The following is a 22681-nucleotide window of genomic DNA, read 5'->3' on the forward strand; positions in this document are numbered from 1 at the left end:
ATCAGGGGGTCTTGCATAAATCATTCTCTGCTTGAATTTTCTGGCATTAATATTAGTAAAAATAGAGAGAAATCATTTAAAATGATCCAACAACTGTTAAAGCATATACATTTAATTAGATAAATATAGATGATCAGACATATATACAGATATAGATATTTGTGGGAAAAGATAAGTTGTTAGAACATTCTCACCTATTTTTTAGGTAAATTGAATACATTTTCAGTTTGAAAATTGAATAAACTCAGCAACAATTATCCATATATATAAAGCGAAATACCATTCATGCATCATCATGAAATCTCCAGAACCGCAAAGCCTACAAACTTTCAAATTTGCCACATATTGTTCCTCTTGGCTTCTATGTGCTCACTAAGAAAGGATTTTTCGAAATTACCATCAGAGTATTAGTATTTTCTATATTATTATTAACATGCTCTGATGCTAAGGAGTTCTACTCCCCCTCCCCACCTCAAAAGAAATCTGTTTCAAATGCAAAACACAAGCAGAGGAGAAAAGTTTCAGTTTCAGTTTTACTTTCATAGCATCAAGCAGCTTTATTACAGAACAATTGAGCTAAGCCATGCCCAGGTTCCTTCCTGTCTCTTTCTTGCTCACACAGAAAATACTGTTTGAGTCTCCAAACATCCCTCAACTCTCTCACAAACTGACAGGATGCTAGCCAGATGAATACTGATGGATGCTGGTAGGCAGAGGCAGATCCCCCCCCCCTATTTTCCTCCTCAGTTCAGACAAATCTGTTCCTTCTACTGTAACACCAGTTAAAGGGAAAAAAGGCAAAAAACGCAGAAAAATATTTACAGGTGCGATTAGGAACACATAAGTAAGGGAATCTGCATACAAGTATCATCAAACTTATCCCCAGGTCAGTAGACAGGCTGTAAACAGTAGACAGACACCTAATAACCCCTACATTAATCAGTCACAAATGAGATCAATGCCTTTGGACTAATAAGTATTTGTCTGGTTTTAAATATAAACCTCAGATTGATTACTCCAGGGACAAGGTTGTTGATCTCGGACCCTGGTTATCCTGTGCCTGGGGCCATGCTCTAAAGTGGCAGGATGAGACTCCCAGGATGTGCTGCAATGGCGGTAAAGTCGACCTCCGACCCCTTCAGCCCTACCCTGAACCCTTACACAGCCTTCTCACCCACCAGCATTCAATGGCAAAGCACTTTCTTTCTGCTGTCCAGAAGTACAACAGATGCTTCCAAATGACATCTTTTGGAGCCAGAGAGGTGAAGGAGGGAAATTTTATGCCAACATTCAAACTGCAGGGGCTAGTCTATTACAGGATAGGGAGTATCATGGTGGAGCCTGAGCAGCAGCCTTTATTTCTCCAGATATACTTAGCTGGTGATGATGACAATGAGAGGGACATCCGTTGTGGAATCTACCCAGGCATGAATCCACAACTAGTTAGCCAACTGCAGAAGTTGCTGTGTGAACACAAGAAGTATATTCTGGAACTTAAGGCTGCTGTTGATTCTGTTCCTAAGGGCCACAAGGACTTCCAAGTGGTGATTAATGCCAATAGGAAGCCTTCTGAACAGCACCGAGGTGGTTTCAATGCCCCCATGACTACAGAAGTGGCTGTTATCATTGTCAGCCAGGATTTTGAGAAGAGAGAGATCATTCTCCACAGCAGAGAAAAGAGGTTCTTACGAATCAGTGAGATGCACCATGCCAATGACGCTCTTCAGTACCCTCTGATGTTTCTGCCATGGCGAAGATAGATGGCTATTACAGCAATATACCTCAGTGTGGCCCAAACGCCAAGATTCCTCTCAAGAAGACCGTGTCTGCTGCTGCCTTTTACAGCTACAGGATAATAGAGTGTGATGGTGAGCAATGTTACCTATTGCTGTTCCAGTTCTGTAGTGAAGCATGGGTATCCAACTGACTAGTTGGAGATATTTGAAGATTTTGTCCAAGGCGTCCAGATATTGCATGCAGCCCTGGGGCATCACGCTATACATTTTTGATTGAAATCAATGTATAATCCCGGAATAAGAAGAGTTCTAAATTTTAATTTATAAAGAAGTTTCATATGTAAAAGGAAAGCAAACAAACATGGATATTTCTTTTGTAAGTCTCTATTCCTGATATTTTATTTTGCTCTTAACTTTTTCCAACTCAGATGCATAACAGCATTGAAGAATGAAGTTGCACTTTGAACTGCAGTTACTAAAATACTGTTTTCAAAAGCCTTTCTTGCCCTACTTTTCTAACGCCAGACTTTAAAAGCTATTGGAATTGAGAATAGCTCTGAATCACAGAGCACATTTTACACACACACACACACACACACACACACACACACACACACACACACACACACACACACACACACACAGTACAAGCACAGTATGTACATTATACAGACCTCTTCAAGCACCCACTTTTTCCATTCTATTCAGGCTAGTTGAGACAAGTATATTTGTACTGACTCATACTAGTTCGATATATGGTATCCCTAAAAAAAAGATTTCATGTCCATTTGAATTCAATAAATCCAGATTTAATTTTATGATTTTATTTGTAAAAATAATTAAGGTGAGATAGAATCTTGTTCCACTTCATTAATACCAGAAAACTAAGAGTAGTCTCATCATTTGACCACATTTATCATCCTAAAATCTCAACAGCTTCAATTGCATAGACATTCTGAATGAATTCTAATTTGCTCTCTTCTTTAATTTGATTTGGCTACGCTTATTTTCTGCCTGTGCCACTCGAGGCTTCTCTTCATGGGATAGTCTACATCTAATCTAAATTGCATTGTTTGGACTATATTTATTTATTTCTATCCCACCTTAATTATTTTTACAAATAACTGCAAACATTTACAGCAAACATATCCAACCCACTTTCTCCTCCTGTTTTCTAGCTGCCTGAGCTATTAGACCAAGCTGGCTCTGTTGAATTGGCTCTGCTTCAAATAAATGTTGAAGTATTTATGGTAGCACCTGCTTTTAGAAAGTGATTGAACTAATTTATTATATTGTATATTTTCACTGTATTGCTTTGTCCAAAGTGTTCATATCATTCTCAGTAAAAGTGCTTCTTTTCTTGCTTTGAAAAACTGTTCTATAAAGTTTAGGAAGGTGGAAAGCTATATGATTTACATTTACCCACAAAGTTTGCAAATTGTCATATGAAGAAAAGTCTATGCTGTCTGTTTTATTGTTAAAAGACTCATCATTCATCTTTGACTTCATCTTTATATTCCTTTGATTTTTCATCAATTGCCTCCTAGGTTGATAGAAAACATTCCGCAACTATTTAGTTGAAACCCATTCAGACAAATGCATCAATTTCAAAGAACTGAGGAGTATAAATCACTCTTGTACTATATTGATCTAATAATGGTCTTAATGCATGTTGACTGATTCTTCATTCTCCTTCTGAGAAAAGACATTACTGTATTATTAACATTTACCGCAGAACTTTTTTCTTCCACTTACTAAGATCACCTCTTGAATTCATTGTTCAAAATGAGGAAAAAAGCATCCATGTAGTCTTTCTTAAAAACTATTTCCTATATTTCTGAAATGTCTGTAGCTTTCAAATTGAGATGCTAATTTCCAGATTTAATTACTTCATTCTAGATGCCAGAACCACATTAAAAAGAGTGCTGGTTTTGGGGTTTTTTTTTTTTTTTTTTTTGCTCTTTGATAGAAAGCTGTTTCAAAGCTAGATATGATTAGCAGGAAAAAATATTGCTCAGCAGGAGATGCTTCTTCAATAAGCAGACAGCATTAGCTTGCCCTTCTATCCAGTAGTGCAAAAGGATAATTTGTGGTTTCAATTGTTGTGAACCACTTAGCTTCACATCTGCACAAAATATACAAAGAAACAAAAATGGAATTATAATATGTTCCATCTTCTATTTCAGGGTGAACCCAAAATATTTGCAAAAACTAAAATAGGAAGAATGTTTTCCCCTGAACTAGAAATAATTACTAATGGATATAGTGCCCCCCCCTCTCTCTCATCGCATTAATGCTAAATGGGAGGAAGCCATTTTTTTCTTTCTGTGATCAAGGAAAGTGCAAAATATGTAATAAACATATAACAAAAAGGCTCAGCTAAATACTGCAAGTTGATATTCAGAGTTCAACAATGGGAACAGTGAGGTACATCCAATGGCAAACAGTATATAAGCATGCAAAAGAATTTTAGTAAAGTCTAAAATTAAAAGGTCCTATTTCTTTCTACATAATAAACAAACAAACAAATAAATTACATGCCATTAATATATTTAAAATATAATTTACACATTTGGCAATTAAAAAGCGAAGTAAAAAGGAAAATATCCATAGGTTTTGCAGCTTTCTAGTTCAATAAGCAACATATAGTCTTTCAAGCAAAGTACAAAGCTAACATTTTTGTTGATGTCTCATTTTTCTTTAATTTTCCTGACTATAAATTGCAGGTTTCTATAATTATTTCTTTGCTTTTCAGAGTATCAGTTACTTCCTTGTACACTACTGTATTTTCAAAAGTGATCAATGGTACATTTCAAATTACAGACCCTAGATTACTTGGCTCATGTGTGTTTCTCATTGGATCATAGCTTTTTTTAAAAAGAAATACAGGTTTATATAGGTGATATAGCCATACACTCTTGAAATATGACAGAGCAGATGTCTGGGGCAAATGGCTTAAATTATTTTAAGAATGTAAGAATGCCAAATGCTGGGAGATTGCATATGCTTGCTGAAAATTAAGCAGATTCAGAAATAGTCAGGAGAGTTATTGGATCAGGAATAGGAAGTAACAGTATTCAATGCATTTTTAAAATGCATAGAATATTGATTTTATTTTTCTTGGCAGTCCCAGCACTTCACATAATCTCTCTGGGTGATATTTAGAATTTCAGTCAAATAACACTAGTCTGGAGTTAAAACTGCAAATACTTTGCTAAGGCAAAGAAAACATGCACTTTAAAACTGCAATCTGATACAAGATACCAAAAAGAAGATATGATACACTGAACTTAATAGGTCTCATTGATCATATTCTAGACAGATATACATGGACTATATGATATGAAAATGGTTTTATTAAACATTGTACAGTTAAATCAACAACAGTGGAAGAATCGATGCTATTTTGATCACGTAACTATTTTCAAAAAGCAGAAACTTCATTCTCTTTTCTTTTATAATTATAGGCACTTTCTTCAGTAAGGAGAAAAAGAAATGTGATGTCCTGCATTTGCTAAATGAAACTGCAATGAAATATTGTAGTTTTGATTTCCAAAGTTTTAATGCAGAATTACCATGGGATACTTCAGTGTTGTTTGATTTGCTATCAGTCTCCCTAAATTGCATTCCCAGTTTGGCTCAATGTTTACACAGTTTCAATGTGAAAGAAATGAGTCCAAACCATGGCTTGCACCAAGCAGCTCACTGTTATAATAAATTTAGCATCTATACAATCCAGGTAAAGCCTTATGACATAAGGCCTATGTTTATGCCATCTTGAAAGGAATCCTAGCTTGGTAGAGTCAGGTGCTTTCAAGGCCTGCTTTACAACCCTTTGCTAACTTTATAGAATAAAATATCAAAGCAAACCCTTGGTGGTTTTCTCAAACAGCTCTATGGCTCCAAAGATATAAATACATTACGAATGAAGGTAAATATACAGGTCCAGGATCCAATCTGTGTCAGTCATTAGGACCAAAGATTTATTCTTCCAAACTTTTGGACACATGCTGTAGCCCAATCTCAGGGAACTTCTCTGTAGCAAAGTGTACATTGTTGGATATTGATAAAATGAAAAAAGACTGAGTTGGAGTATATCTGCATAGGAATGTCTATTTTTCGGCAAGTCATTTTGTAACAACTAGTTGGTTGGTTGGTGGTTGGTGTGTTGCCTTTACAACCTTTTATTCATTCCAAGAGAAAATCATAAAACACACAACCACCTGACAAAATGTCTACTGTTTTGTCTTCTTCAATCAATCAACGTATTTATTATTTTGACCACTGGTCATAACAAACAGGAGCCGTACATTAATAAATTCCATTAAAATGTGCAAAAATTTGTAAGAACACAGTGTGATTACAGGTGATAAAATAATAGGAGCTTTTGATAAAATCTTTGTTTAGCAACATCTCATGCAAAGATTGCCAATTTTCACTGTGGTATCCTCTTGTTAATTTTATTAAATGTTCAATGTCAAGTGAATCAGGCCCACAAGATTTTCCTATCCAGAGGAGTTCCAAAATTTTACACATGCCAAAGTAGAGATAGGAAGTACTATAAATAATATGTATCTTTTCTATAATATCCTTGAATCAATGGTATAATTGCATGTTATTTATTAATTATTAAACTTCTATGTTGCCCATCTTACAGAGGCAATTCTAAGCAGCTTATAATATATCCTGTATTATTGATATGGGATAATTAAGAAATTGGTCCAGTCTAATTGCTGAGCCGAGGTGGCGCAGTGGGTAGAGTGCAGTACTGCAGGCCACTTCAGCTGACTGCTAGATCAGCAGTTCAGCGGTTCAAATCTCACCGGCTCAGGGTTGACTCAGCCTTCCATCCTTCCGAGGTGGGTAAAATGAGGACCCGGATTGTTGTTGGGGGCAATATGCTGACTCTGTAAACCGCTTAGAGAGGGCTGAAAGCCCTATGAAGTGGTATATAAAAATCTGCTATTGCTATCTGCTATTGATGTCATTTGCATAGTCTTATGTGTGCTTCTCAGAGGGATAGCATTGTAATATACCACAGATAATGTTCATGTTCAAGTTTGGTTTTATTAAATGCACACTGAAGAGTCCTTCTGTCTTAAAAGGTCCTTTTTCCTACCTTTTCATTACTCTTGGGCTTTCTTGAAGAAGCAATCCTATGCCTCAGGTCATAGCTTTTCTATAAAAGTGTAGATCATATTTTGTATGGCACTTTTTTTTTCTTTTGTGGAAATTCTTAAAAGACATGCCTTCTCTTTCTCTTCCTGTTACTTTTTCTTTCACTGTGGGGGGTACCTCTTTTCCATCTTCAGCTCCTTCCCCTCTATTTCAGTTTCCTTAGTACTCTAAGAGAAGAGGGCAGTTTGGAAATTTTTACAACTTCAGAACATCTGCAGTTATAATATTTCTATTATCTACAAAATGGATGGTTAATAGTACTGTTCAACAAAGGGTTGGTAAAAAGTGAATGTTTCCATCTTAGCACACTCAAAAATAAAAATGGGCCCTAAAAGTGAAAATATTCAGTTGCTGAGATATTTTTAACCTAATGCCTTTTCCCTTTTAAAATGGTAAAGGTTCCTCTTGCACATATATGCTAGTTGTTCCTGACTCTAGAGGGCTGTGCTCATCTCTGTTTCAAAGCCAATGCTGTCCAAAGACGTCTCCATGGTCATGTGGCCGGCATGACTAAACACCAAAGGCTCACCTTCCCACCAAAGTGGTTCCTATTTTTTTACTTGCATTTTACATGCTTTCAAATTGCTAGGTTGGCAGAAGCTGGGACAAGTAACAGGAGCTCACTCCGTTATGCACCGCTAGGGATTTGAACTGCTGAACTGCCTATCTTTCTAATCAACAAGGTCAGCATCTTAGCCACTGAGCCACCATGTCTCTTCCTTTTAATAACTTGATAATAAAAGAGATTGAGAGAAACTTGTTTCTGGGTGTACTTGTTTGTTCAAAGTTTAATAGTAGTGTTGTCCTTGCCTAATAACCACAATTCAGAGTACTGAAAATGTAGACAGTATGCAGTGCAGTTCTGTGAAGATTTGCCTAATGATCACATTGCTTAGCACAGAAACCTCAGTCCCAATTGCCATCATAAGTCAAGAACTACCTGTAGTGTGCTATAACTTGCTGTGGTAAGAGACCTTAATAGCTGTATCTTTATTGATTTCTTGTCTGTAAAAGAAATCTTAAGAGGGTTTTGTTTCTCTTTGCTGTGAAAAATGTTTTAATCCATGTTTCTCTATTTTCATTTTTCTACTTCTTAGTCTATGACTGAAATCTATGTATGCCTTAAAACTATTTGTTGCTAAAGCAGGAAGCCTTAAAACTACACCTTTCTAATCTTATTTTTCTGCTTTTTTTGTCTTTCCTTGAACTCTGTATGTTCCATTAAAATAAAACCTCTGCTTACTCTGCCTTTCTCTAAATTAGCCATTTAGATCCAATTCTCTCATTGAATTGAATGCATTAGATTCACCATAGACTGTTAATGGCTTAAGATCTCAGCATTAGCTTGCAAAGTGTTCACTGAAATTATTGAACATGAAATGGTTATTTGGTTGCTTTGCATTCTAATAGAATGAAATCTGTTCCATAAATTATTATTGATTATCAATTATAGTTTAATTTTGGGGCCCTCCTATTGTGTTTAGCCCAACAGAATTACTCTGTAGGAGACCTTGTTTGTTCATTAAAAAAATTCCTTCCAAATTGTTTCTGTAGTGAAAAAGTTATGTTCTGGTTGAAAGAATTGGCATGCTAGTTTTCATTGACTGTGTTTCTTGGAAAATACATTGACTGGGTTTGACTATGTTTCTTGGAAAACCCATGTTTTTCTTATCTGCTATAAAGTTGTAGGACAGGAGGATATATAGTATGTGCAGTAACCCTGCACATAATACTGTCAGTTGAGGAGCATAAAGCGTTTTATAAATTGCATACTTTTAGGAGACTAGCAATTTTATATGTGTGAGGTTTACTGAATGAGGATTGTTTTTACACCTTGTAGAGTGACCCAGTGCTTAGTGAGACAAGGAAAAATTGGGATGTCCTCATTCCTCATGGTTCCCATGATGCAAAGTGCCCCGCCACAATCGAGGTCGACATTCACGCCGCTGCCGCTGCCGTGGGTGGGCAGCAACCTTGGCGGCGGCGTGAATGTCGGCCTCAGTGGCGGCGGGGCACTTTACATCGCAAGAGCTGCCAAGCTCCTTTGCTGCAGACCCGGGTATGGTGCTGGGCAGCCAAGCACCATACCCGGGTCTGCAGCAAAGGCGCTTGGTGGCTCCTGATCGGCTCCCAATGCAAAGTGCCCTGCCGCCGCCCACCCGCTGCCCCGGCCTGCAGCCAGGTCAGCAGTTAAGTCTGTGGGCTTTACTTCTCAGTAGCCCCATATTCGCTTACCATGTTTGTTGGCCGTAAATTCCCAAGTGGCTTCCATATGCAGATTGCCTTAATTTCCCATGTGGGGGATGATAATAACAATAATGTCTTAATTCAGACTTAATCATTCTTAAGGGAGAATTTTTGAAATAAGAGACCTCTAAGTCTTTTGATGGTTCTGCTCTTGGCGGCTCCCACGATGCAAAGTAGAGAGTTGAACTTGCTCGGAGCATGAACTTTTCCAACACAGGCGCATTTTACAAGCAAAGCTCCTGCTGCTAGATTGCGCAGTCGCTCAACTGCAAGGAAGGCATGATTCGCTGCTCCCAGATCAGGAGGCGGGAGAATCACGTGCCTCCTTTGCATACGAAATTTTTCACTTTTTAACCCTTGCTTAACTCTTAAAAGGTGAAAAATTCCTTATGCACAGGAGGCCCATAGTTTTCTTGCCTCCTCCTATAGTTAACACTAAGCAGACTCCAAGTCACTGTGACTTGGAATCTGGCAGCAACTACCTTGGCTTTAATTATTTTTTTAAAAATCTTTTAAATTCTTTTCATTTCCTCATGACTGGTGAGGCCACGCCTCCCCTGCCTCTAGTGACTGCACGTCCCTGCGTATAACCTTATGAATTTTAGTTTGCTGGGGACAGAAATGTTCTGTATCTATTAATTCTCTGTCCCCGCTGTTCAGTTTAAATGTTTATCCAGAAAATCTGTGAATTTAATGCCAAGTAACTCAGTCCCTTTCTTGGATGGGTGCAAACCATCTCTTTTGTACAGTTTTTCATTGGACCAGCTACAGGCATCATAACTAATAAAGCCAAAGCTTTCCCTTTTACACCACTCCTTTAGCCACAGATTAAACTCTGCTACATGCTGGCCCTTCCCTTTTTGTTCCTTATATACTAGTAAAACCTCTGAAAAGATAAGCCTACAACCTACACTATTAAGTTCATACCCCAAGTTCTGGAATTCATTCTGCACAGAAAGTACATTTTTCTGAGACAGATCATTAGTGCCAAGATGTATAATAGCAACAACGTCACAGTCCTTACTTGCATTCTTGACTATCTTAAGACTACGCCTCTTGTCTCTGCTGGCAGTAGCACCTGGCAGACACCTGACCTCTTTTAAAACCTCCATATTATTTCCTAAATTTACATCCCTTACGATTGAATCACCAACCAGAAGGTGACTTCTCTTTTTGCATACCTTACTCTTCTTCTGCAACTGATGTGTGATACCTGGTTCCCCATTTCGCCTTTACGAAGGAAGTTCTTCATTTTGGACCACGATCCCCTGCTTATTTGAGTCATCATTATCGCAACTACCTTGACTTACCTCTTTAGTGTCCCCATTAAGGTCAGCAAGGGCACTATATCTGTTTTGCTGGGTCACAGCAAAAGCTTTGAGTTTATGGTTCACAGCTCTCACCCTGCCAGATTCCACGGTTGTCCAAACTGCTCTTCTCCTGCAAGATCTTTGTGGTAGAGGGGGCTGATAGTGTGGCATCCCCATATAGAGGAATGGCTGAAGTAGACATCTAGTTTCTGCTTGGAGAGCACAGATTAGAGATTCTAGATAGGTAATCTGTCTATGTAGACTAGTAATTTGTTTACAAAGGGGACAGTATCCAAATTTGAAAAGAGTATTGTGAAAGACAGGTGCAAAACACCTATTACATTGAACTAAGCCGGTCATTTTGAAATAAAATAAAATCACAATATCAAGCACACTAATCCAGAATGTATTATTGTTATTTTGGTTTATAGATATATGATTTGCATGTCGTTCCCCACCTCAGTCTCTTTGTCTCTCTGACTCACCCCTTATATCCAGCAGCTCCAATCCCAGCTTCAAGAAGGTTCAAATGATATGGAGTTAAAGGGCGATAAACTATAGTTGCAATTCTTGTTACAAGCAATAAATCAATACTCAGTTGATTTATCTTTTTTTTTAAAAGTGGACCCTGCACATGTGAAAAAATGCTAGGAAGAATTTCTATTGGGAAGTGATCCCACCACAATTAACATCACCAATTAAGTAAAATAAGAATAAAAATTGCACAACACTATAAAAGAATATACAGCATATCATATTTACAACTCCCAAAATAGCAATAGTTATAAAAGTATGAAATAGTGCATCTATCAAAATACCTTATCAGTGGACTAATAAGATTTTTAGTGTGGTAGCTCTACCATCTAATTTTTCAAGTTATCACAATTATATTATAACTATGCTTTGCGTTAGAATTACAGAATTTTAACACTTAGCCATATCAATGAAACCTTATATGGAAATATTTTGCATTGCTATGTGGCTCTGTGACTGAGCAATTTAACCTTTGACCAATTCATTGTTGGATTCCTCCGATACTAGAAAAATGGACGTAGGATAATCTTTTTGAAGGATGCTTTTTGTGGTAATTCTATATCTTTCTTGTTACTTTCTAATTATATCCTATTAATAGACAATGTAAACCATTGGGTTAAATTAGTACCATCTTATTGATTATACAGTAAAGATATTAAGAATTTTGGCTTGAAAAAGAGCTGATAATATGTACACAATGACATGTTAGTTATTAAGAATTGACTTTGTTGGACAACAGATTTTTAAAAAAGTATTTTCTGAATATCAGAATTTGTTTGAAGTGTTATTAAATTCAGGACAATAAGCTTGTGTGGGTGAAAAGGCAGATAGACTGCAACAATTATGACATATGCTTGCACAGATGAATAGCAAAAAAAGAAGCCAACACAATTCAAGAACTTAATTCAATATCTTCCAACAGCATCCCAAGATTTAGTGATTTTTGCTCCTGAATCTGGCTGCAGTCGTGGGTATTTTTAAAAAAAATATTTTGGAGGTAGGTAACTCATCCAGTGCCAATAATTTGGAAAGCCTTATCTGGCTTTGAAAGACAAAATTGTTATCCTTCCTATTGTAACATGTTTTGTTTTTTGCAGGGACATGTATTTCAAACATGCATTGCCTGGCACAGCTGTGCTGCTTTTGACAGTCACAGACTCTCAGCCCTCCTTTTGGATAAAGAAAAAGCAAAAATGTATCTTCTAAAAGAGACCACCAAATGTGAAGCTGAAGAAATAATCAATTCTTTGAACAAAGAATTCATACCTTTTCTGAGCCTTTGAGTGATGTCTCAGTAATCCTAGTCCAAAAAGTGGGTAGGATCAGGGGAAAAAATTGCTAAATATAAAAAAAAAATACAGAATGGGGAAAAACCATTCATTTGATTTAACTTAAAAGAATAAAATACAATTACTTCCATGTACTTAATAAATATACACAAAAAATAGACTGATAAATTTGGAGGGGTTTAGGATATACATTCAAGGATTAGGTACATCATCTGTGGCCCTGCCTGAAATTACATACTCTCCTTTTCGAAATTCTTACTAGTACCACTATCAAAAAAATATTGTTTAATATTTGCAGTTTTTCTTTTAAATTGAGAGTATTTTACATTTGGACAGAATCTATGAGAAAATGAAAATTTCCAAAGTCCCCTCCAATTTTCTTATTCAGTTATTCTGAGCATTTTTTTCTGTACAGAGAACACAAAGTTTCATTTTTTTCAATTTAAAAGGGGACCAAAATATGTATGGAAATAAAGTATTTAATGTTAACTTTGCAAATTTTCAGAGGAAGAGAAAGAGGAAAAACTGTCTCAAATTAAGATTAAGATTATCCTTAGCTTTTGATGACATTCTGAATAATAAAAGTTGAATATATTAACATTTTAAAGATGGAATTATTGGTTTAAAAGGTTTTACAGATCACTTTGAAGCTTGCATTCATATTCTATTTTCTTTATGCATATGTGGCTATATAATAAGGCATAGATTATATCAATTACTAAATTTACTAAGTTTGGAAGTCTAAGATGGTCTATAAAGATACCAAGTTTGGCATCAAATTTAGAATTAATAATATGTTTCTCAAAATTGTTCCCGGGTAGTCTTATTTTTGAGATAGGCAAGGGAGTGATATTTAAATGAGTTTTTAAAAATATGCTTATTTCACAATTGAAAAGCTATTTTCTATTTTCTCACCTATTTAATCCGGAAAAAAAAATTTGAGAAGTGCAAAGAAAATATTTATTACTATGTTAACAATAAGGTTAATGACAAAAGCGAATCTCTATAATCGTTTGAAAAATAATTTAATCTACATCAGCAAACCAGAATTGTTAGCTGAAAAGGCTTCAGTTTCAAATGGTTGAATTTAGTTTGATACACTGACACATCAGTCAGGAGGAACAACTGTAGCAAAGTTCTGGAGCTGTCACTCTCAGATAGTTAAATGAGATAAAATGTTTGGCTACAATTCTCATAGATTTAAAAATTAAAGCAACTTTTCACTCAATGACAATTCTAGAACTTTGTACTATAATTAATGAATCGTGACCTGCTGAGAATTCATCAATATGCTAATTGAAAAGTCCACTGGTTTACAGATTTGTAATGGAACATTTGTATGATCCTGGGAACGTTGCCTAGGAAACGATCAGACAAGACAGCAGGAACCCCTAGTGGCTTAACAGTCAGAGAAAGAAACTTAGGAAGGACCCACCCTAATGCATTAAGCAGTTAAAATCAGATTCTGTTAACGTAGCCTTACAATAAAGTAGAATTAGTTCATCTATAAGTGTTTCCTGTCTGTTTTACCCAGTAGGGCTGACAAATGTTAAGATAATTTTACCTATAGTGTAGTTGAAAGCTTAATTAGTATCCTAAGGGAACAACCTACTGTAAAATCGTTTTGGAATATCAAGTCGCTTTGTATGATATATAGATTTTCTGAAGAGCTGCACTGCATAGGTGTTTACATTTAGACCTCTTGAGAAATGCTGATACAATCAAACATTCATGAAGCTGAATTTGTAATTTAAGGGAAAATTATATATATATGTATCTATATATAAAATGCTTCCTGTTTTACCTGCTAATTCTTGGAAGTATGCCTCTAAATTCTGGTAATGACCCTAAGGTAAATACCATATGCATCATACCATAGATAAAAGCAAAAAATAGCAGAATTTCTAAGGATATCCTTTGTTGCAAAAATTAAAAATAAAATTGTCCTATAAAACTGACCAAAGTTTTAAAAAATTCTAAAAATCTGGGTTTAACTATCAGACCCACACCTTCCATTAATGTTTCTCTTAAGGCTGTGAGAATTTTTAGCTCATATTTACTACATTTGTGGCTCCAGTAATACTTCGACTCCAAGAAAGCCCCCAAGTCATAGACCTGCTCATTCAGGAGGAGGCAGATGAAGCTTCCAGAGAACCAGATAGTGTCTTGGTGTTCAGTTTCCCTAGGATTAAGTTCAGCTTGATTCATTCTATCCTATCTAGGTGAACTCCAAAGACTGGTTCAAGACATTTCTTAAATTTTCTATTGAAGTAGAGATGTACAATTCAGTACCCGCTATAGATGATCTCTCATCACAAATGATTTCTTCCAGAAGCTTCATATAGGTAGATATAGAAAGAAGGCTGAGTTCTTTGCATCTTATAAAGGTGTGTCATAGGGCTTAGTTCTTCATACACCATCTCTGTTGGTTGAATTGCCAACTCAGCTAGAATTAGAATCATTGCAGTACAATACTGTACAGGAAATGGCCTTGATAAAGGAAATCAACATTACAAAAAGAGGAGGTTGGTCCTAAAAGGGATGAGTGAATAAGAACAAAATTCAAGATTGCCCTGTTTTCAATGTTTTGTTACTATGCTCTTTAACACAGAGTTTATGGTATCTGATTATACCTACTTTAAAAGACTGATGAATACCTCCAACTGCCAGAAAGTTATCATGGTTGATAGAATAAGAAGTGATTGAGAAGTATAAGAACAATAGATTCCCACCATCAAGAATGACCAATGCAATTATCTAGCAGACTAACAAAACTATTTGCTTCATTACTATTCTGATTTTTAATGGCTCAAATAAATTATTTATCCAATTATGCTGTAATTCTCTTATTTCTACCTAGTCCAGGCAATTATTGTTTTTTATTATCCTGAGCTGCATTATCTCTGGGATCCTCTGAGCCTACAAATGTTAGAACTTCTTGTTACTACTACCACGGGCAATTCAATGAGTTATAGCCTGTGCTACTTGCAAAGTTCCCCCTCATATGGCTCTTCTCTGATTTCCACATTAATATTCAGATAAACTAAAATATGCCACAAAAGGTGTTTTGTCTATGTTTAAAAATATTATTTTATATTTATTTACTTATTTCATGGAGACCCATAACAGAGTTACATATGCCAGTGAATATTAAGTTCTGATATGCTTATTCTTTAAGGAAGTGAACATCAATGACCAGTTTATTTTGGAAGTGGTAATGGCTACATTGTGAAAGCTCACTTAACTGCAATGTTTATGCATACACACTTCTAATTAATTAATGTTCTTCCTACATCTCTATTATTATACTATTTTAACAGAATAGTAGCAAGTAAGACTCTGAACTGATATACATACACATTTTATTCTTATATTATGATAAATTAATAGTGGTGAACTAAATAACTATAGGTATAATGCCATTCCCACCTTTTTCAATGTAATAAAAATAAAATACAAATAAAAATGATGATGATGATGTATCAGGAGATGCCAGAGTTAAAGAAAAAGAACTGGAAAAAATCATGACCTGGCCATCGAAACTATATGATTATGGATAAAACATGTAACAGTGATTCCCATTGTCATCGGGGCACTTGGTACCATGTCCAAGAACTTTATAAAATACATCAAGAAATTGCAGCTTTCTGCAATAACACCAACAAAACTGCAAAAAACTGTGCTACTCAGAATATCGTACCTCTTAAGAAGGTACTTGGTTGATACCTAGGACGCTGCCAGGAACCCGTATCAACCATTAGCACCAGTCAATGGTATTTGTGATGCATTCTTGAATGTTCAGTTGACTGAGTTTCATGTTTAATGAATAAAGTATATAATAATAATAATTTTTAATTTATTTCCAATGTTTCCCTTTCTGTTATGGCAGTATGAACAATAGTTTCAAACTGTTTACCAAATGCAAAATAGCCATGTGGTATATTTTCTTGTTCCTCCTTCCCAATCCCAGAGTTATACATTACTACACTGCAGTCTCAGCAGTGAAATTTTTATAACAGCAGTTCCTTCATTTGTCAGATCTGTGGTATTAGTCAGGACTATGACAATTTTCCTTGTGCTTTACACAAAAAAAATGAAGAAAGGTGATTGATCCTCTTTATTCACCACTTTATTCTAAAGATGCAATTTCCTTCCTTCCTTCCTTCCTTCCTTCCTTCCTTCCTTCCTTCCTTCCTTCCTTCCTTCCTTTCTTCCTTTTCCAGCTAGACCATTATCCTCTCTGATTCATTTAACCATCTGAGTTCTCCAAGCATGGAAAGAAACAAATCAGCTGGCAGACTTATTTGCACAGTAATGAGTTCTGTCTACCAGCCTGTCCTAGACTGATTGAAATAACGATATTGCCTTCCAATACTACTGGTGAAGTGTGATTGACAAAGCTGTGTGATATATGCTTCAATTTTCCAGCCTTCTATCACCCCATCTTTTGAAAAAAAAACAATATTATTTGAAAAGATGGTGTGTGTTCATTTTTAAATTGCTGAAATACTGGGAAGGATAAAACCACCTTTGTCTGGCCTTGCCTGTTCTTGCCTGTTGTTTTGTGGTAGCTCTAGAACAGAATCAACTTCTAATAATACAAGAACCCAGGAAAGTATACCAAACTTTTTCTGCATTTTCTTTTAAGCATTATTATTGCCCACCATTAAAATGTCACAGTTTTAAATAGATATTCTCTCCCCCCAAAATAGGAGTCATATGCCGTCAAGAGATGCTTTTGAATAAAGAGCTTCAATGAAAAACATTTTTGATTAGGGAGGGCGTTTTCTGCATTTACCATTTTAAGCCCCCAAGGCGCTTAGATATTTGACAGAGATATATCACCAGATTTGGTAGTGATGATTTTCTTTTTTCCAAAGGCTTAGCATAGCCTTGGTTTATTAATTAGGGGGAGATAAAAATTATGAATTCAAATTGCCACTTTTCTATTACGGCCTCTGAGAATCACAAAAATGGTCTGGTATGACATTGATAGCCTATATTTACTTTAATGTAAAATTGAAATGGAACACCAAAACTGAAGCACATTGTTCAATACAAAAGTTCAATTGCAGTATTCTTTTCATTTAGTTCTATTTCTTTAGCATATTTAGAACCTATGATATCAGACAGATTGCTGTTGTAAACTGATAATTGGATAATAGGAGAATGGGGAAGTTAAACAATTTGAAGGATCCTTGATGACTTGAAAGAAGCTAGAAGTGGGATTAAAACAGCTGAGTCTCCTGTTTTAATTCTAGTGGGTTTTGAAGTGAAGCTCCAGAGTTTATAGAAAGAAATAACATGATCTTCTGGAGAATGGCATAGTTTTATCATTAGGTGTATTAGGTCTTCAGAGAACACTCTTGGTCAACATGAGATGTACATAATAATACATGATAATTATTACTGGACCACAGTAATTTGACTTTAATTATACCTGCCATCTCCAATTGGACAAGGATTATATTATAAATTGAATTCAGCCTGTTTTAATGATATTCATTATTATAACTGTTTAAAGAAGGTCAATGCTGACACATGACAGACTAAGCAAAATTGGAATAATTCAGAGCAGCCCTTACTGATCCTCCTTTTGAGGTTAAGAAAATGAACCAGCAGTTATCCTGTTCAAAAATCTGTAAGTGACTCAGAGAAAACCTCAGACAAGTGTTTCTCAGCCTTAATAGCTTGAAGATGTATGGCCTTCCACTCCTAGAATTCCCCAGTCAGCTATGTTAGCTGGGAAATTGTGGCAATTGAAGTCTATGCATCTTCAAGTTGCTAAGATTGAAAAACACAGCTCCAGGCAATCAAGAAATGTCACTTATTGGCCTACGGAGTGAGGAAGACTCTTTGCAGACTATTCGAGGGAGCTCTAATTGTAGAATAATTAGGATACAGTTTTTCTGCTATGATCAGGTCCCATTTCTTGTTTCCCGGACCAAGATGACAAGTTGAGTTTAAAAGTCATATATGACAAATGTCATTTGCAAGATAGAATTTCAATTAGACTGCAGATCCTATTTTCAACAAAATGTGATAGATTTCTGTTCCTTGCCTCAACATCTGGATTACTGTATTTGGTGATAACAGTTTTATTTTTCATTACTGAATATACCAACATGTACAGAAACCATATCTAACTTGTGACCTTTTACATTCATGTTTTGAGGAAAAATCACTCTGCACTTAAATGATAAGATTCAACTCTATCTTCTTTTCTCCAAAGAGCTCAAGAAGTATGTATGATTCCCACTTCCAACTTTCTGACAAATCTCAGAGGGAAGAATGATTGATCTAACTTTGCCCAGCAGTCAGGTAAATGTGATGATTATCAGCCAATTGGCATTGTGTAACTGTTTGTGAAATACATTTAGATAAATTAGTAATGCAAAGGAATATCATTTCCCAATTCAGTTTAAGTCATCTACTGATGCCAATAGGATTTTATCTCTCAATACAAGCACAGGGTCATGTTGGAAATGAAGAGCTAAGGAATGAAATTTATTTAAACTCCACTGAATTAAAATCTGGTTTGGCTTTATGTTAATGCATGGATCAATTGCGGCTTTAAAACTGTCTCCCCATCAATGTTTACTACTATCCAGTATGACTCACTCATTTTGACAACTGCTTAGACCACTGAGAAAGCTAACCTATGGCAGCACTGAGCTTGTCTGAATCTATGTGACAATTTTTTTTGTCAATGGAATGACTTGGAACGTTTGGCATTCATGATGTCATTTTGAATCCTTAATCTTCTCAAGGCATTGCCATTTTCAGTTTTGATTGTCTTCTACAAGTACCATCTGGACCAAGGAAGGAGGAAGACAAACATCCACAAACAATTTTTTAAAGTCCCCTTTCTAAAGTCCCACTTTTTAAAGTGGTTAGAATGCAGTATTGCAGGCAAACTCTGCCTATGGCCTAGAGTCTCCTGATGAGACTCAAGATTCACTCAGCTTTCCATCCTTCTGAGGTCAATAAAATGTGGACCCAGATTGTTGTGGGTAATATCAGCATATAAGTCTAAGTGGGAGCCTATGCAGTATATTAAAAAGCAGAAACATCAACTTGTTGATAATGGTATGTATAGTTAACGCTAAAGTTTTACTCATAGTAGTGAATGGTTAAGAGAGTTGGACTATGAGGAAGACTGAGTGTCAAAGAACTGATGCTTTTAAATTGTGGTTCTGGACAAGACTCTTGAGGGTCCCTTGGACTGCAAGGAGATCACATCAGTCAATGAAATCAATCCTGACTGTTCTTTGGAAGGACAGATTCTGAAGCTGAAGCTCAAATACTTTGCCATCAAATGAAAAAAAGGGGACTCATTGGAAAAGACCATGACATTGGGAAAGATTAAAGGCAACAGGAGGAGATGGAAGAGGATGAGATGGTTAGATAGTGTCATTGCTGAAATGAACTTGAATTTGTGCAAACTCCAGGAGACAGTGGAGGTCAGGGGGCAGGGGCTAGCGTTGGGGTCCTGAAGACTCAGACACAACATAGAGACTGAACAACAACAAAATTAATGTCTTTACTATCGGTCTGGCACACTATAAATACAACTTTAGTTTAGTTCAATATAGCTGAATATGCTGCAAAAGAATGTCATAAAATGTGAGAAATATATTTCTGTAATGTGCCAATTGTTTTGTGCAGATGCTGACAACATGCCAATATGTTGAATATAGAAGCCAATTTTGTGGAACAAACTGACTTAAAAAAGGTCACATTGTTTATCATGTTACAAATACTATACTAAGTAGATTGTTAATGCATTTGTGTTCCAATAAACAAGTATTTATGTGAGTTGTTGAGGTTACTAATGGAAGTTTTAACAGAATCCACATAACAGGGTTTCATAACAAAAGTTATTATAATTGTGTCTGTAATGTCATTGTAGTGTCAAGGCATTTTCTTGAAGGTGTGATTTCAATTTAATTTTGGTTTGCAACTGTTTATCTGGAAAAGATTTGTGTTTAACTAAAAACCACCTGTTCAGAATCCTGTCTTCTCCATTAACATAGTATCAGAACAGTTCACAATCATCCAGCATATATAAATAGCGATGAACTCAAATGATATGTCTGGCCAGATTTTAGAGATCTGAGTTACTAGAAGCGATGCGTGTGCATACAATTTAGAGGTTTATCCATGTTTCATCCAAGTTCTGATCAATATCAATGAAAACATTGGAAAAGAATAAGTCCAATTATTTTATATGAGAAAAACCAGAATTACTAGATCCACTAAAATAAATGGACCTTAAATTATTGCTGAACTAATTCTATTTGATCTATTGTGTCAAATGTAGATTTAACACATAAATCAGCATAGATGTGTCAGAAATACGTTTTGGCAGCTTATCTTTTTATTTTAAGTAATAGATTTTAAGAATGCCACAAACCTAACATATCTTGATTTCAGCAAAGTATTTAACAAAGTACTCCATGGATAGGAAACTAGCTTAATATGGGCTGAATTGCATAACAAGTAAATACAAAGCTGCTTCAAAATTCATACTCAAACAATCTTAACCAATGATTCCATAAAAATTGGATAGAGCTATTAAGTGAGCTGCCATCATGTTTGGCCTTGAATCCTCATTTCAATATTTGTATTAATGACTTAGAATAAGTACTGAAAGAAATGCTTCTTATATTTGGAAGTGACACAAAATTATATGAGGTAGATAAGAATTCTAGGAGATTGCAATGACATTCAAAATAATTTTCATAGATTAGAAAAATGAACTGAAAGTAACATAAGAAGAGACTAAAGTAATTTTGAGAACAAAAGATCTAGAACAGGGATGATAGCACCATTCAAATATCTGAAACAGAAGACCGACAATAACAGTTTTCTATTGTCCTGGAATGCAGGATACAATAATGCATTTAAGAACAAGACAAGAAGTGAGAGGAGAAGCTAGCATCATGATGACACGACGTGTGAGCTTGGAGCTCCAGGATCGCAGTTGATACTTTTGTCACTGGACGGTCCTGTTGGACCTAAACTGTCCTGCAAAGATGGTGACAGGGAAAAGTACGTCCTGCTGATCTCAGGGACATCGCAAAGTCCCTGATTGATCCAGGAGAACCTCTTCTTTCTGGCGATAGAAGCTCAGCCACTGAAGCTGCTGAAGTTGGGACAGCTCCAGAATGGGAGGAAAGCGGAAAGAGAAAGTGTGCCATTTGGTGAGAAAATGTTATTATTAGACAAGAGACTACCCCAAAAAATCAAAGTTAAATTAAATTTGAAAACAGAACAAAGTAAGCAGTGAAATTAAGCTAGGTTAGACAGTGTGTTGTCCTTGTTTTTTAAAATCTTTTTTCATAGATGGAACTTTTGCAAATATTTCCTATTTTTTAAACTGAATTGATTAGTTTTTCTTCTTCTACTTTTATTTCTTTTTATATACCAATGGATTAAGATTTTTTTCCTTTATTTTCACAATGCTGGACTGGATGGTTTTTCTCTATTTAAGAACTTAGTTTTTTTCCTCTGTAAGTTTGGATTATAAAGAAGATATTAAAAGGAATACAAAGAGGTCTGTAACAATAGAAGGAAAGGAAGTAACACTGCCACTTGGAGACTGGAGGCTGGAAATATTGTTTCCCTTTGATCATTTGTTTTACACTTCAAGGTCTCTCAGCTTGTTTACTGTGAGTGACAGTGGGAAGAACACAGGTTGTTTATACAGGTGCTCTTCGGGAGCTCTTTCAATAGCTGGAGTGGAGAGAGGAGAGACTTTCAAGACTTTGAAAGATTATAAATGGACTCGCTTCAAATCTAACAAAAAGCTTTGAACGTTATAGTGGCAGTGTTTACAAATTGGAAAACAGTGCAACAAGAAAAAGAAACCTTAACATTGCAAATGATTACGTTTGGAATTCAAAAGATCTTAGCAGTAACAGAAAAAATTGAGAAGAGATTGGAGAATATAGAACGCAGCACAGTAAAATTTGATGGAAAAATTAAGGATGTTTATCAAATGGAAAAAATGGAGGACAGAATTCTAAAAATTGAAGGAAAAACAAGAAACAAGAAAACTGTTGATATTGATAATAACTGATCCTGGCTGGAAATGAAAAGAGTGGAATATGGAAAGGGGAGATAGATGGACTGGAACTCTAGCACAGACTTCAAAGTACAGAAGAAGAAAAGAGAGAAAAATTGATGGAAGTAAGAAAAGAAACTTTATCAGAAGCACGAGTGATAACTAAAGATAAGCTGATTGAAGAAGCAAATGGAGGGTTTCGAGTTTACATAAGAAATGAAATGAACAATAACTTGCGAAGAGAAGTCTATATAAGACTTACCAAGAAATTAATCAGAATGCTAATGCTATAAATAGCAAGAGACATAAGACTGCATT

General features: G+C 35.7%; 1 pseudogene; it reads left to right on the forward strand.

The window, feature by feature from the left end:
- Positions 1-1331: 1331 nt before the first annotated feature.
- LOC148044098 (uncharacterized) overlaps positions 1332-22681 on the forward strand; it is a 70223-nt pseudogene continuing 48873 nt past the window's right edge.

Source organism: Thamnophis sirtalis, unplaced genomic scaffold (assembly GCF_051295495.1).
Source record: "Thamnophis sirtalis isolate CommonGarterSnake01/CBP01778 unplaced genomic scaffold, rThaSir2_p1.2 scaffold_9, whole genome shotgun sequence".
NCBI lineage: Eukaryota > Metazoa > Chordata > Lepidosauria > Squamata > Natricidae > Thamnophis > Thamnophis sirtalis.